This window comes from Diabrotica undecimpunctata, chromosome 2, assembly GCF_040954645.1.
Source record: "Diabrotica undecimpunctata isolate CICGRU chromosome 2, icDiaUnde3, whole genome shotgun sequence".
Lineage (NCBI taxonomy): Eukaryota > Metazoa > Arthropoda > Insecta > Coleoptera > Chrysomelidae > Diabrotica > Diabrotica undecimpunctata.
This window is the reverse complement of record NC_092804.1, coordinates 5,780,890-5,793,046: the sequence shown is the minus strand read 5'-3', so window position 1 is coordinate 5,793,046 and position 12,157 is coordinate 5,780,890. Positions and strand designations below refer to the sequence as shown.

Below are 12,157 nucleotides of genomic sequence, written 5' to 3'. Positions count from 1 at the left end.
TAGAAGTTGTTTGAGTTGTTCATAAAAATGTTTTATTTCAGCTTCTGATTTATCTGCAGTTGGAGCATACACTTGTACTACATTAATGTTCACTGGCTTACCCTGTATTTGTGATAATAGCATTCTAGCCGAAAAGGCAACAAAATTTACAACGGCTGCTTGGATTCTCCTGAAGATAATTATTCCAACTCCATATAGATGATCTCGAGTGTCATTTCCGGAGTAGTATATTGTTCTATCCATGACCAATGTTTTTCCGGAACCAGGCCAGCGCATTTCGTTTATGCCTAATATTTCCAGCGTTCCATAGCCATCTGACATTTAGCAAATCCGTATGACACCGCGATTCTACAGTATTACAATGTAAAACTTAAGGTGTAAACTATTTAGTCACAGCAGCTAACGAGTATTTTATCGGCACGGATCACAGGCGTAGTACTTGGTTAAAGATACTTCTTTAATGATATTAAGTTAGTATAATATAATGATAAAAAAAAAACAAACCGACGCCTACGAATAAATTTAAAGGGTGTGATAATTGTAAACACACTGAAAAAACTTTTTTTTAAATTTATTTTATTGCGTTTATCTATCTTCAAAATTTATCATCTGGATCTTTCGCATCTTATGCAATTACTTTGTTAATTTCATTGATAGCATTAAGCGTTCGATTTACGATTAACGCCGGTCCTGTATGAATGGATAATTAAATAAAGATCGTTCACGAAAAGTTTTCTCTATGAAGGGTGTGACAAGTTACTAAAATTTCAGAACTAGCTATTAACAAGTAATTAAAAGCTTTTGAGGGGATACATTAAAGGTAGAGGGTGAGCCCAAGGCGAGCTTTAGAATATTATCCGGTAATGGAAGGTTGGAGAAAGTTAAAGGTAAGGAAATCCCAAAGGTGGAGACGAAGTCGTATTGAATTTCTAAATGTTTTTTTAGCTAATGTGCTCAAATGTTTTAATTAATTCATTACTTTGTAGTTAATTCTTTTGAATATCTATGCATGATTTTATCGATAATTCCAAAAAATGCTTCAATTTGTGTAGAATAACATGAATCGATAAAATGTTTACCCAAGAATCTCGCAAATTATGGCCTCAAATTACTACGTTTGACTGATGCTCACAACTACTTCTGCAACGGTTATATCTACATAGGTGAAGAGGGAAAACATTACCCGACGAAGAAAATAGTGTACGAAACTAGCACAAGCAATTCTTCGCGTAGTTAATCATATAAAAACATTACTGACTGACAAACTGTATTGGTGATCAAGTGCTTAATTGTTTTTCATCCAATAATATCGATGCGTCAGTTAATGCTTTACTTAATATAATTAAAACTGGTGCTGATTTTATTGTCGGAAAACAGATCAATAAGAACCACCACCCCGTACGTTGGGGGAGTTCAGAATGTGATACTGCAATTCTTTTAGGTAAAGCAAGCTAAACAAAGACAAGAGGCACAATACTATTAAAAATAAAGTCAATTTTAAATCGACGAAAGCGAGAGCTCATCTACATAAGCCAAACAATCTTCCTGGTTTAAATACATTACTAAAATAAATTCTTCAGGTCATAGGAATCATTTAAGAAAAGATCTGGTTTAAAATATGCACAGATAATCTCACAATTAAAAATAAACAATGACATTTCTTACTGTCCTCTTGAAATACTTATTCATTAGCTAAAACATTTAATATGTCTTCTAACCAAAACTACAGTAATAATTTTCTTATACTTATAAGATACAAGCTGAAAGTACAAATTTGCCAGATAGTGAAAGAGATACCAAGGATATATCTAAGGATTAAAAATTAATATAAATGATTAAAAAATTTCGAGAGACCATGAAAAGCATCAAGCGCCAAAGAAGGAGCGTCATTCGCCAGGAAACCTAAGATAACGGATCTAGATCTAGATAACGGAAACTAGAGTTCTTCTTCTTCTTCAGATGCAAATCCACTAATGGATGTTAGCGATCACATTTTCCCTTAATTCTCTATTTCTTGCAATATGTATCAGAGATTGTATGTCGTTAATCCCTGTCCATTGCCTTATGTTTCGGAGCCAGGACATTTTCTTGCGTCCCATTCCTCTCTTGCCTTCAATTTTACCCTCGATTATAAGTTGGAGAAACTGGTATTTTTCATTTCGCATGATGTGACCTAGATACGCCGTTTTCCTTTTTTTGATGGTTTCGAAAAGTTGGCGTTCTTGGTTTATTCTTTTAAGGACATCTATATTTGTGATTTTCGCTGTCCATGGTATTTTTAGGATACGGCGATAGAGCCACATTTCGAAAGCGTCTAATGTGTTTATGTTCCTCGTTTTGAGTGTCCAGTCCTCTACGCCATATAGCAGCACTGACCACACGTAGCACTTAATAAACCTTAGTTTCAGTTGCAGATCGAACTCTGAACAAGTCAGTACCTTCTTGAATTTTACAAAAGCTTGTCGAGCTTGCTCAATGCGACATTTTACTTCCCTGTTCGATGCCCAGTCTTCAAAAAGCCACGATCCCAGGTATTTAAATTTACTCACTCTTTTAATGGACTTAGTATTCAGTGTTATGGTGGAGTTTTCAAGTGCATCCAAGTTTCTGGAGATGATCATAAATTTGGTTTTTTTGGTATTAATCTCTAATCCCATTCGCTTACTGTATTCTCTGATTATAGTGACAAGTTGTTGAAGATCGACTATGTTGTCACAAATTAAGACACCATCATCAGCATATCGTATGTTGTTGATCAATACTCCATTCACTTTGATTCCCATCTTTGCATCCTCCAAAGACTCTTGAAATATGGCTTCCGAATAAATGTTAAATAAAAGAGGGGAAAGCACACATCCCTGTCGAACGCCCCTTCTTATATGTATGGGTTTGGATATAGAATTGTCTATTTTTAACTGTGCCGTTTGATGCCAGTACAAGTTTTCAATGCATCTTATGTCTTTTTGGTCTATATCAACTTTCTTGAGGATCTGCATTAACTTGTGGTGTTGGACACGATCAAACGCTTTTTGGTAATCTAAAAAGCATAGGAACTAGAGTTGGATGCCTCAAAATTGTATGTTTTTCTAAAAAAGATACATAATCTTATTTTCTGTAATTTAATATAGGACAATAAACTTACCTCTTTTCCATAACTAAGTGTTTTAATTGTCAAATAAAAAACTAGTCAAAATCTCTTACTTGACACACGACTTAAATCATCAAAATAATTATTATCCCTACTTCGCCCCAAATATACACAGGTTGGTGACACTGAATTCACGTCCAATAAATGAGAAAAATAGAACATGTTCAATTTTGTCAATTTCTTCACGAATTTATTCATGAATTTATTCACGGCAAAACTAAAAACCATATGCTGATTTACACACGTCAAATTTGACCTTGAAGCAACTTCATGAATTTCTTTGTGAATTTATTGTTGGTGTAAAGCGGCTACAAGATAGAGATAAGATCTATTTATAACATTATATGCCAGTGAAACATGGATGATGAATAAATCGGAACAAGTCATGGTGCAAGTGTGAGAAAGAAAAGATCTCAGGAAGGTATTTGGAGAAAATCTATGAAAAAGAATGTGGATAAAAGACCAAAATAGAACTAGAGAAGATGTATGTAGAGCCGGATATTGTAGGGATCATAAAATCATAAAGAATAAGTTGTTTGGGATATATCAAAAGGGGGCTAAGCATAAAACTTTTCAAAATAATAGTAATAGCAGAAGTAGGAGAAAAGAAGAAGAAAGGTAGATTGAAAACCAGGTGAAAAGGATGTTAAAAAAGACAGAGAAGAAATTAAAATCCTAAGTTGTAAATATATACATATATATACGTATAATAGATTTCTTTTTCAAGATAACAAGCTAGGCTAATGTGAAATGGTAGAGTAATCTTCTTGGAAAGGTCGAGCATGTAGCACTGGTGACAATAATGATACTGACGATTTCTATTTTACTTGTCTAACTAACAAGGTAGCTTAACAATATCGACCAGTTCTGAATCCTTGGCTCGGAATCCCTCTCTTTTGCTGTATGGCTGTGAAAGTTGGACAATAGATTTTACAAAAAGTTACCAATGATGAGGTATTTCGGCCCATAAGTAAACAAAAAGAATTACTCGGCATTATTAAAGAGAGAAAAATACAATACTTGGGTCATGTGTCGGAGCGGTGAAAGATATAAATTACTCCAAATTATATTGGAATGTAAAGTTCAGGGCAAAAGATCAGTTGGAAGACGCCAGAACTCGTGGCTGAAAGACCTGAGGAGATGGTTTGACTGCTCATCTACAGAAACCTTTTGTGCAGCAGTTTCCAAAGCTACAATTGTATTTGGATCGTTGGATTGCCAACATTTGAAAGGAGACGGCGCTATAAGAACAAGAATGTGTTCTTTTTTACTACCACGGTAGTTATTGCGGTTTTTGTAATATTCTTTCTTAAAAATTAGATCTTGAAATCTTAAGTCCGTTACTTAGATTATTAAAATTTATCACTTCAAAACAGTATAAAATAGTCCAAAATATCTACATGTTTACCTCTAAAATTAGATTAAATAAGATCGCGTTAAAGTTTAGTGTTTATCTCGTCTCGTGAGCTTACACCGACCTATAAGGATTATAATTTCCATCGCGTTATTGGAAACTGTCTCACAGCGTGACATGGCGTCCTAATAAATTTCCCACTACACGAGATGGCAACCGACCATGTTCCACTGCAGAGACAGCAGACGGCACACATCTAATAAACCATTTATTAGCTACCTACAGAGGCGAGCATAACCTCAATAACATCCATATTTAATCCGGCGTCAGGCTGCAATGATATCCGTAGCTTATCCAAAAGCTTGCAACTAATATTGTGATCCCAACAGCGTGATTCGCCAATGTATTATCTATTAGAATAATAACGAACTGCGAGAACGAGTCCGCTGGTTCTTATGTGTAGCTGAAACATGGAGAAATTTAATTAGAGGGGAATACAATTTTTGTTCTCGTAAATTTAATTATTTGTACAAGAATAAATCAATAAGAAATTGGACATCTCATAAGCTCAATATAAGAAATATATCTGTAAAAAATATATACAAAGTTCTGTTTTGTTATTATGTGTATTATTTTAAGTTTTCTAATGATAAATTAAGAGTCTTTTTAAAATTACAATTTATTAATGATTTTAACCTGAATTGTTTACAATTTGGCGCTGGGTTGTAATACCAATATGACAATTGACTTCGTAAGCCTCGATCTGGTAGGAATCACACATGTAATCCAAATTTGAAACAAGTTATTTCTAAACTGAATTAAAATATCCCTTTTAAAATATTTTTTACCGGTTGCCAATTAATGGCAACCGGGTTGGGACAACAACAACTCTTATAATTTGTCATAGTAGTGGTTGTGATTGGAAATAGTTTGTTTATGTATTGACAGCGAAAATGGCTCAATACAGCCACTTTCGCAGAATTCGCACTCTCGGCAAGAGATATGTCCTACGTACAATAGATAGCTCCAACATTAGTGCAAAAGAAGTCCTCCAATCCTCTTGTCATCGCCTAGGGTATATACTTACCAGACTCCCCCAAAAGAAAGTTTCTTTCCTCCAATCCAAACTTCCCAACTTCGCTGAAAACGAGATTCCTGTTTTTTTTTAAATAAAAAACATCTTCTTCTTCTCGTGCCATCTCCGCGACGGAGGTTGGCAATCATCATGGCTATTCTGATCTTAGATGCTACTGCTCTGAATAGTTCAATTGATGTGCATCCGTACCATTCCCTCAAGTTACGCAACCATGAGATTTTTCTTCTTCCTACACTTCTCTTGCCCTGAATTTTCCCTTTTATAATCAATTGAAGTAGGTTGTATCTCTCATTACGCATAACATGCCCCAGGTATTGCAGCTTTCGTTTCTTGATAGTTTCCAATACTTCCATTCTTTTGTTGATTATAAAAAATATAAAATCAGAATTTGGGGTGTATTGAGAGAAAACTAAATGTAAAACCAAATACTTACCATGTCGGGATAGTATTATGAGGTTTTTTTCTCATGATTTACTATAGAATCACTAACAGGAGAATTTTAATGTCATCATGGCATGTGATTCATATTTTTTTTTCTCACAGATATTTTTAAGTTAACGTTAATTTCATGTAATCGAATGAACTATCTTACAATAAAGTCGTCCCAGGTACGCAACTCAGCAAGTCTTCATCTTTAAATGTATAATATATGTCTGAATTGTCAGTATAAATGAGTCAGATAAGATTAAATTATTAGAAGGATTTTTCACCAAGTAACAAAAAACAAAATTTGTTTAATTTAGTAATGTTTGTATTTTGAGAACGATTTGCAAAGTGGAAATTGAAACGTTAATAAACTTACTTTCACCTTTAATTGTGTCTTATCCCCATTAAAACAGTAATTACTTTAAAATGCCACAAGAAAATAGCTTCAGAACAATATTATTCTATCAAGATTTATTTTCTATATTAGGTCAATAAGAGCTAAATAACTACAAATAAACGAAAATTCAGTTTTACTTCCTACATAATTTACCATAAAAATTGCATCAAAACAAAAATTCCATCAAAACAAAACTATCTGAACACTATCTCTAGATATAAAATATATAAAAGTGCTTTACAAACTCTAAAGTATATATATCAAACTTCACGAAAATCCATCAAAATCGAGGCTAATAACTCCAACCCCACGTCTATCCCCAAATACGAATAATTTGCCGTGCTCGTGTCCGATCTGGTTGGCACCCGTCCATTTGCCATTCGCATTCTACTGTTTGCACGTCAGCCGTGCCTGATATCCTCACATGCATAAAACATCACCAATCAAGTCGGCGTCGCTTCTCGTATGTTACCTTAGCAAACATGCAGATGAACACCGACGGGGCCACGTTCCACCATTAGTAGATTTCATGCACAAATAGAGTATTAGTATAAAAAATGTCGGCGTTGCGTTAAAATCCGTTACGTTTCTATGGGACTTTCTTGTTCAGTTCTAGTAGGGGATTTGGATTTTATCATTATTCGAGTTAAAAAGCAACTAAAACACCAAAAGAAGACAATTCGCTAACCAGAAGGCATTTAACCCGGCAATACACGCGTCAAAAACCTTACGAAGACGTTCAAGTTGCTGTGTAATGAGACTCATTGCTAAAGTTTCGGCGAGTACTATAATAAGTATTGTTATTTTTGTCAGCAACAATATGGCTATTTATCCCAGTTAATCCGAAGTAAAGAATAATGTTACAGGCCATCGACAACTTTTTCATGACACATAGTAAGTTTCTTTTAGCTCATCAACATTATCAAATATTATAATCCAAATATTACCGTTTCCTTCAAGGGGACCAAAGTGACAGTGCTCCTGAAGAAACTGACAATAAAGATACTGTAATGCAAGACAACGTAGATGTAGGAGTTTAATGTTAAGATTAAAAACATTTCATATTCTCTTTGTGTACAATAGCACATGACATGTTTATTATATTTATTAGCTATTAGTTGTTTTATAACTGTCTAAGTTGATTAATTGCTCCTGCAAAACTACATAAGTTAAAATTACTCATGCAAAACTGTCTATGTTCAATTTTGAAATTTAAATAAAAAACTATTATTGACCCGTGACTCGTACCGATTTTATATTAATCTCTTCAAAATTAGCACAAAGCAAAATATTTATTTTCTATTTGGATTAAGAGTTAAATTTATTTTTTACTTTACTCAAATTAATTGTTCATACACATAGCGGTGTTTGCAAGTGGACTACTCAACTCTTTAACAAAAAAATTACCTAATACCTACAATTCTAGCCTAGTTGTTAATATCTTTTCTTCTCAAAAACTATTCCTTAACTCGTTAAATAGTTGCAGTTAAACTGATGATCAGCTGTCACAAGTTTACCATAACGGATTTAAAGCTATGTTTCTTAAAAAATTAATAATAATCCTTGTATCGGCATTTAAGTAATATTTATTTAATTTTAATTTTACCAAATCATTTTTTACCTAATTTTTTATTTAATTAATTTAAATTCATACTTAATAATTACAAATACATTGGGATAATTGCTGTATATTGTGTATCAGACAGCACCCTAATACAGGTTATTGTATTTTCAGCATTAAGTCTACAATGTACCGTTAACCTGAAGATGCAAAGCAAATTATAGTATGCGAAACCGATTGGTTGTTGTGGCCGTTGGTGGTAGTATAAATTGATTTAAGTCTTATTCCTAATTCTTTTTAACTATTTTAAACTTCATTTATTATTTAAGTTAGTAATAATTTTGTAAATATTTTTTTTTATTTATTTACGCTGCAACCACAAGGGTTATTAGCGACCTAAAAAATATAATACAGGTAAAGGTAGAAAAAATTACAATAATTGATACAGTTCTGAGTCTTTAAGATAACTTATTGTGTTTTTTAATATCCATGTTTTTTCCTAAGACTTGTGATGGAACAGACATGAAGTCAACAGTGATATTATTATTCTTTAGAGGAATTATTTACCGATGAGTCGGAATCTTCTTCCGATAATGAAGTTTTCACTGTAGAGAGTAAACCTATGTGTTTGCCAAGTTTTCGTATTAATTTGGTGCTTATGGTTTTCATTCTTTTGTCGATGTAGTATGAATGTAATTCCGTTAGAAACTTTATAAGTACATAAGAGTCTTCTGAGTACAATTTGGTTACGCTGATTATCGTTGGTCTTTTGATCCTTGTATATTTTCGAATAGATCCACTACTTGATCGAAGCTTAACAATTGGTTTTCCCTTTCTACATATTCTCTAACTGGTTCCAATAATGTTTGGAGATTTGGTATATCATTTCTTAAGTTTTTGTCATCAGTTTTGGTTTTTTTCTTTAATTGAAGCTTAGGTTTTTCAAAGTTTTCTTCGGAGGGTGGCGTGATTGCATCTTCTAGGGTTCTTTTTCCGGTTGCTTTGTTCGAAGTTACTTGGGGTTCGTAAGAATTCAAATGTGTATTTTATTTGGAGGTAAGTGTTGACTTGTTTCGGGTAAGGTTGATTTATGTTTTTGGGTATTAGAGGATGACTCAGACGATGTAGGTGTTGCGATTGTATTGTTAACTGAAGAAGTGGTCAAATGTATGGATGTATTTTGTAGCGAGCACTGTTGGGTTTGGTTTATTGATAAATTTGGGATTGCTACTCTTTGTAATGTGATTTGAGAAGACGTAGTAAGTGTGGAGGGAGTGGTATTTGAGTTTGCGGGAGTATTTTGTAGATTATCTTGTTGAGTATGATTTATTGATGAATTTTGTCTTATTTCTGTTTGCATTGCACTATCATTGTGAGCATGGTTAGAAGGTGAAATATTTGAACAATTAGCTGCCTGGTGTCCAGTTAATTTGAATTTGAAACAATTTTCGTTTTGGGCTATAAATATGCGGTATGATGTTTGTTCCAACTCAATAATAAAAGATTCAGGTAGTACAAAGTTGTCTGGAAAAGGTGAAACGAAAATTTGTCTTCGGAAGCTTAGAATATGACTAAAGGCAGGATTGGTTGCTCCTATCCGTAGATATGATATGTCTGAGAGAGGATTTAAACCTAGTTTTATTAATTCGTCCATTATTATGTTAGAAGGTATGCTTGGACATACATTGGACAGAATTAAGCGGACTGATGGAGTTATTAATCTTCTCGCTTCTAGTATTTTTCCATTTACTATTATTTTCTTTGTTTCTGCTATGAATTTATCTACTATGTTTTTGGATGATAGATATATGCATATTCTACCGTTTGATATACGGGATGCGAAAATTATATTTTTCGGTTCTATATGCTGACTCAATCCTTCAAGATAGTCATTAATTGTACAATTCTCTAGAGTGTTAAACAAAATAGCTTGATCTCTGCTTGGGATTAATATACTACGTGGTTGACTAACTGCTTTTGAGTATGATGCATTTTGTGGTAGCTGATTGGAAGATGACATCTTTTAAATGGATTTTAAAATCCGACTAAAACCGGTGCTGTTTTACAGCTTTTGTTGTGATACCAGTTCATGTAAATTGGATAATACTTATAACTGATTGCAGTTGTTTACTTAAATATATAAATCCAAATAGATGAAACAAGTGTATTTTATCTACTCACGATTCCAATATTCAGTATACAAATCACTTTCACTTTTATACTTAATTACTTTTCTTAAGTTATTAAACCACTATAAAATTAACTTCTTTGCGAGCTATTTTAGATTAGACTCGAACATGATTTTGATTTTAATATAATTCACTATTTACATGTTCAGAACTAAAGAAATAGTCGTTTAAATATTTAAATTTTTAAGAGAAACTTTGAAATGCGTCTAAACACTTTGACAGTTTTTTGACGTTCCTTTTGTAATTATTGTAATATTGCAAAATCATTTTTTTGGATTTAAAATACCCTTTAGCTTTCTTTACATTTATTTATTGTAGTCAGGTTGTGGTGGAAAATTCCGACATGGTCGAGGACGCTTTCCACTACAGGTAGTTTGAATTAAGCAGTTGACCAATCTTTAATATTCAGTTATAATGTACTAATTTGTATATTAATTATTTTCTAAACTAAGAAATTAGTTAATTGAATATAATTTTCGGCGCTGAAGCTTAATATTTAGTGTGCACCTGTAAAATGTAGCGTGTCCCATCTGGAAAATCTACAAATTGTGTCATCTGGAAAATGTTTAAATTTTGGTCGCTGGCGGAAATGCTACCGTCTTTTTTAATTTAATCTTCGATCCTGAGTCGTCTTGCCCACTGCATGTGCCCGAGAGTATTACTGAATTTGACAGTTTTCCTAGTCACCTCAATGATTTAATACTCGAATTGTGACTTTACGGTTAGGTCCCAATTTTTATAAGGAGAAATACTTCAAATATTTGAGAATACGTAGTCCTTATTGCGCTGAATTTTGAAGTTGAAAAGAATTAATTACTTTCTGTTTATACTCGGGACACATTTTTCTAGATCTACATTAATTCATTAAGAAAATTTAAATTATTTAATTTGAGAGAGAAAATTAGCTATACTATGATTCTACGATTCTAATTGAATTGCATTGTATTAATTTTGTAACTATATTTAACAATTCGTCCTATAAATTGTAAATCATAATTATTTTTTGGGACGCCACTGCTTCATTAGATTAGACATAACGCTTTTGGTAAATTCTCGCCATTGTATTTAAAACAAGCTAGACTTTTACTTCCATTTCCAATTCATTATTATTTTACTTTTTTAAAGCAAAACCCACTAGTTGTTCTAATCTGATCAAAATTGACTACTATAAAAAAAGTAAATACACTCACTCTAATCATTGTTTAAACGTACTGAAATAACTTTCCTCCAATCGTAAAGTATGTTTTTTTTTCTGGAAACTTTTAAATTACGTTTTAGGAAAGTAATTCTTAATTGTGTTTATTCTTTTTCTCCGAAGAAAATTAATTTCGTGGATATCTCAGACGGACGACCAAATAGTCCAGTAAATCTTTATATCTCATGGATAAAATTATCGAATAGGCATTACTATTATTCGATAAAATTATGGAATGGATAGGTACAAAATATTACTTGCAGTAGGTTGTACATTGGTAATGAGTAGACTTCGGCAAATATGCAAATAAAAATGTAGAAAATATGCGCATAAATATGCACGTGTTTACCCGAAAATATGCAAATATTTTACAAAATATGCATACAAATAAATAAAAAAATCGTAAAATAGTAACAATTTTATTTAAAAAAAAAGTGTACATAACTAAATATTTCCTACTATTCATTAAGATTTACATTTATTTTAAGTAACTACATCATTTTTAAGTATGAATAAACTTATTTAGAATTATGGTAACAATAAATGACCAAGTGGTGTTTGGTTCTAAATTAATTGTTTCCGAAATATTTCCAGCTAGGACACTGACTACTTCAGAAAGAATATGGTAACCTTTATTTTTTTCCATAGTAGCTTCAAATTTTTTTAAAATATCTTTTCCAATATTACCTCTAACGTTCCGACAACATGACGCAAATTCTTTTATTAATGCTGTACTTTCGAACAATGACAGTTTTGGTGATTCTAACTGAGTAATTGTTTTTTGAACAAAA

At 32.5% G+C, this 12,157-nt stretch overlaps 1 protein-coding gene across 1 annotated transcript in view; it reads left to right on the top strand.

Moving 5' to 3' along the window:
• LOC140433150 (uncharacterized) overlaps positions 1-12,157 on the top strand; it is a 1,089,409-nt gene that overhangs the window by 586,477 nt on the left and 490,775 nt on the right. The window lies entirely within an intron of this gene.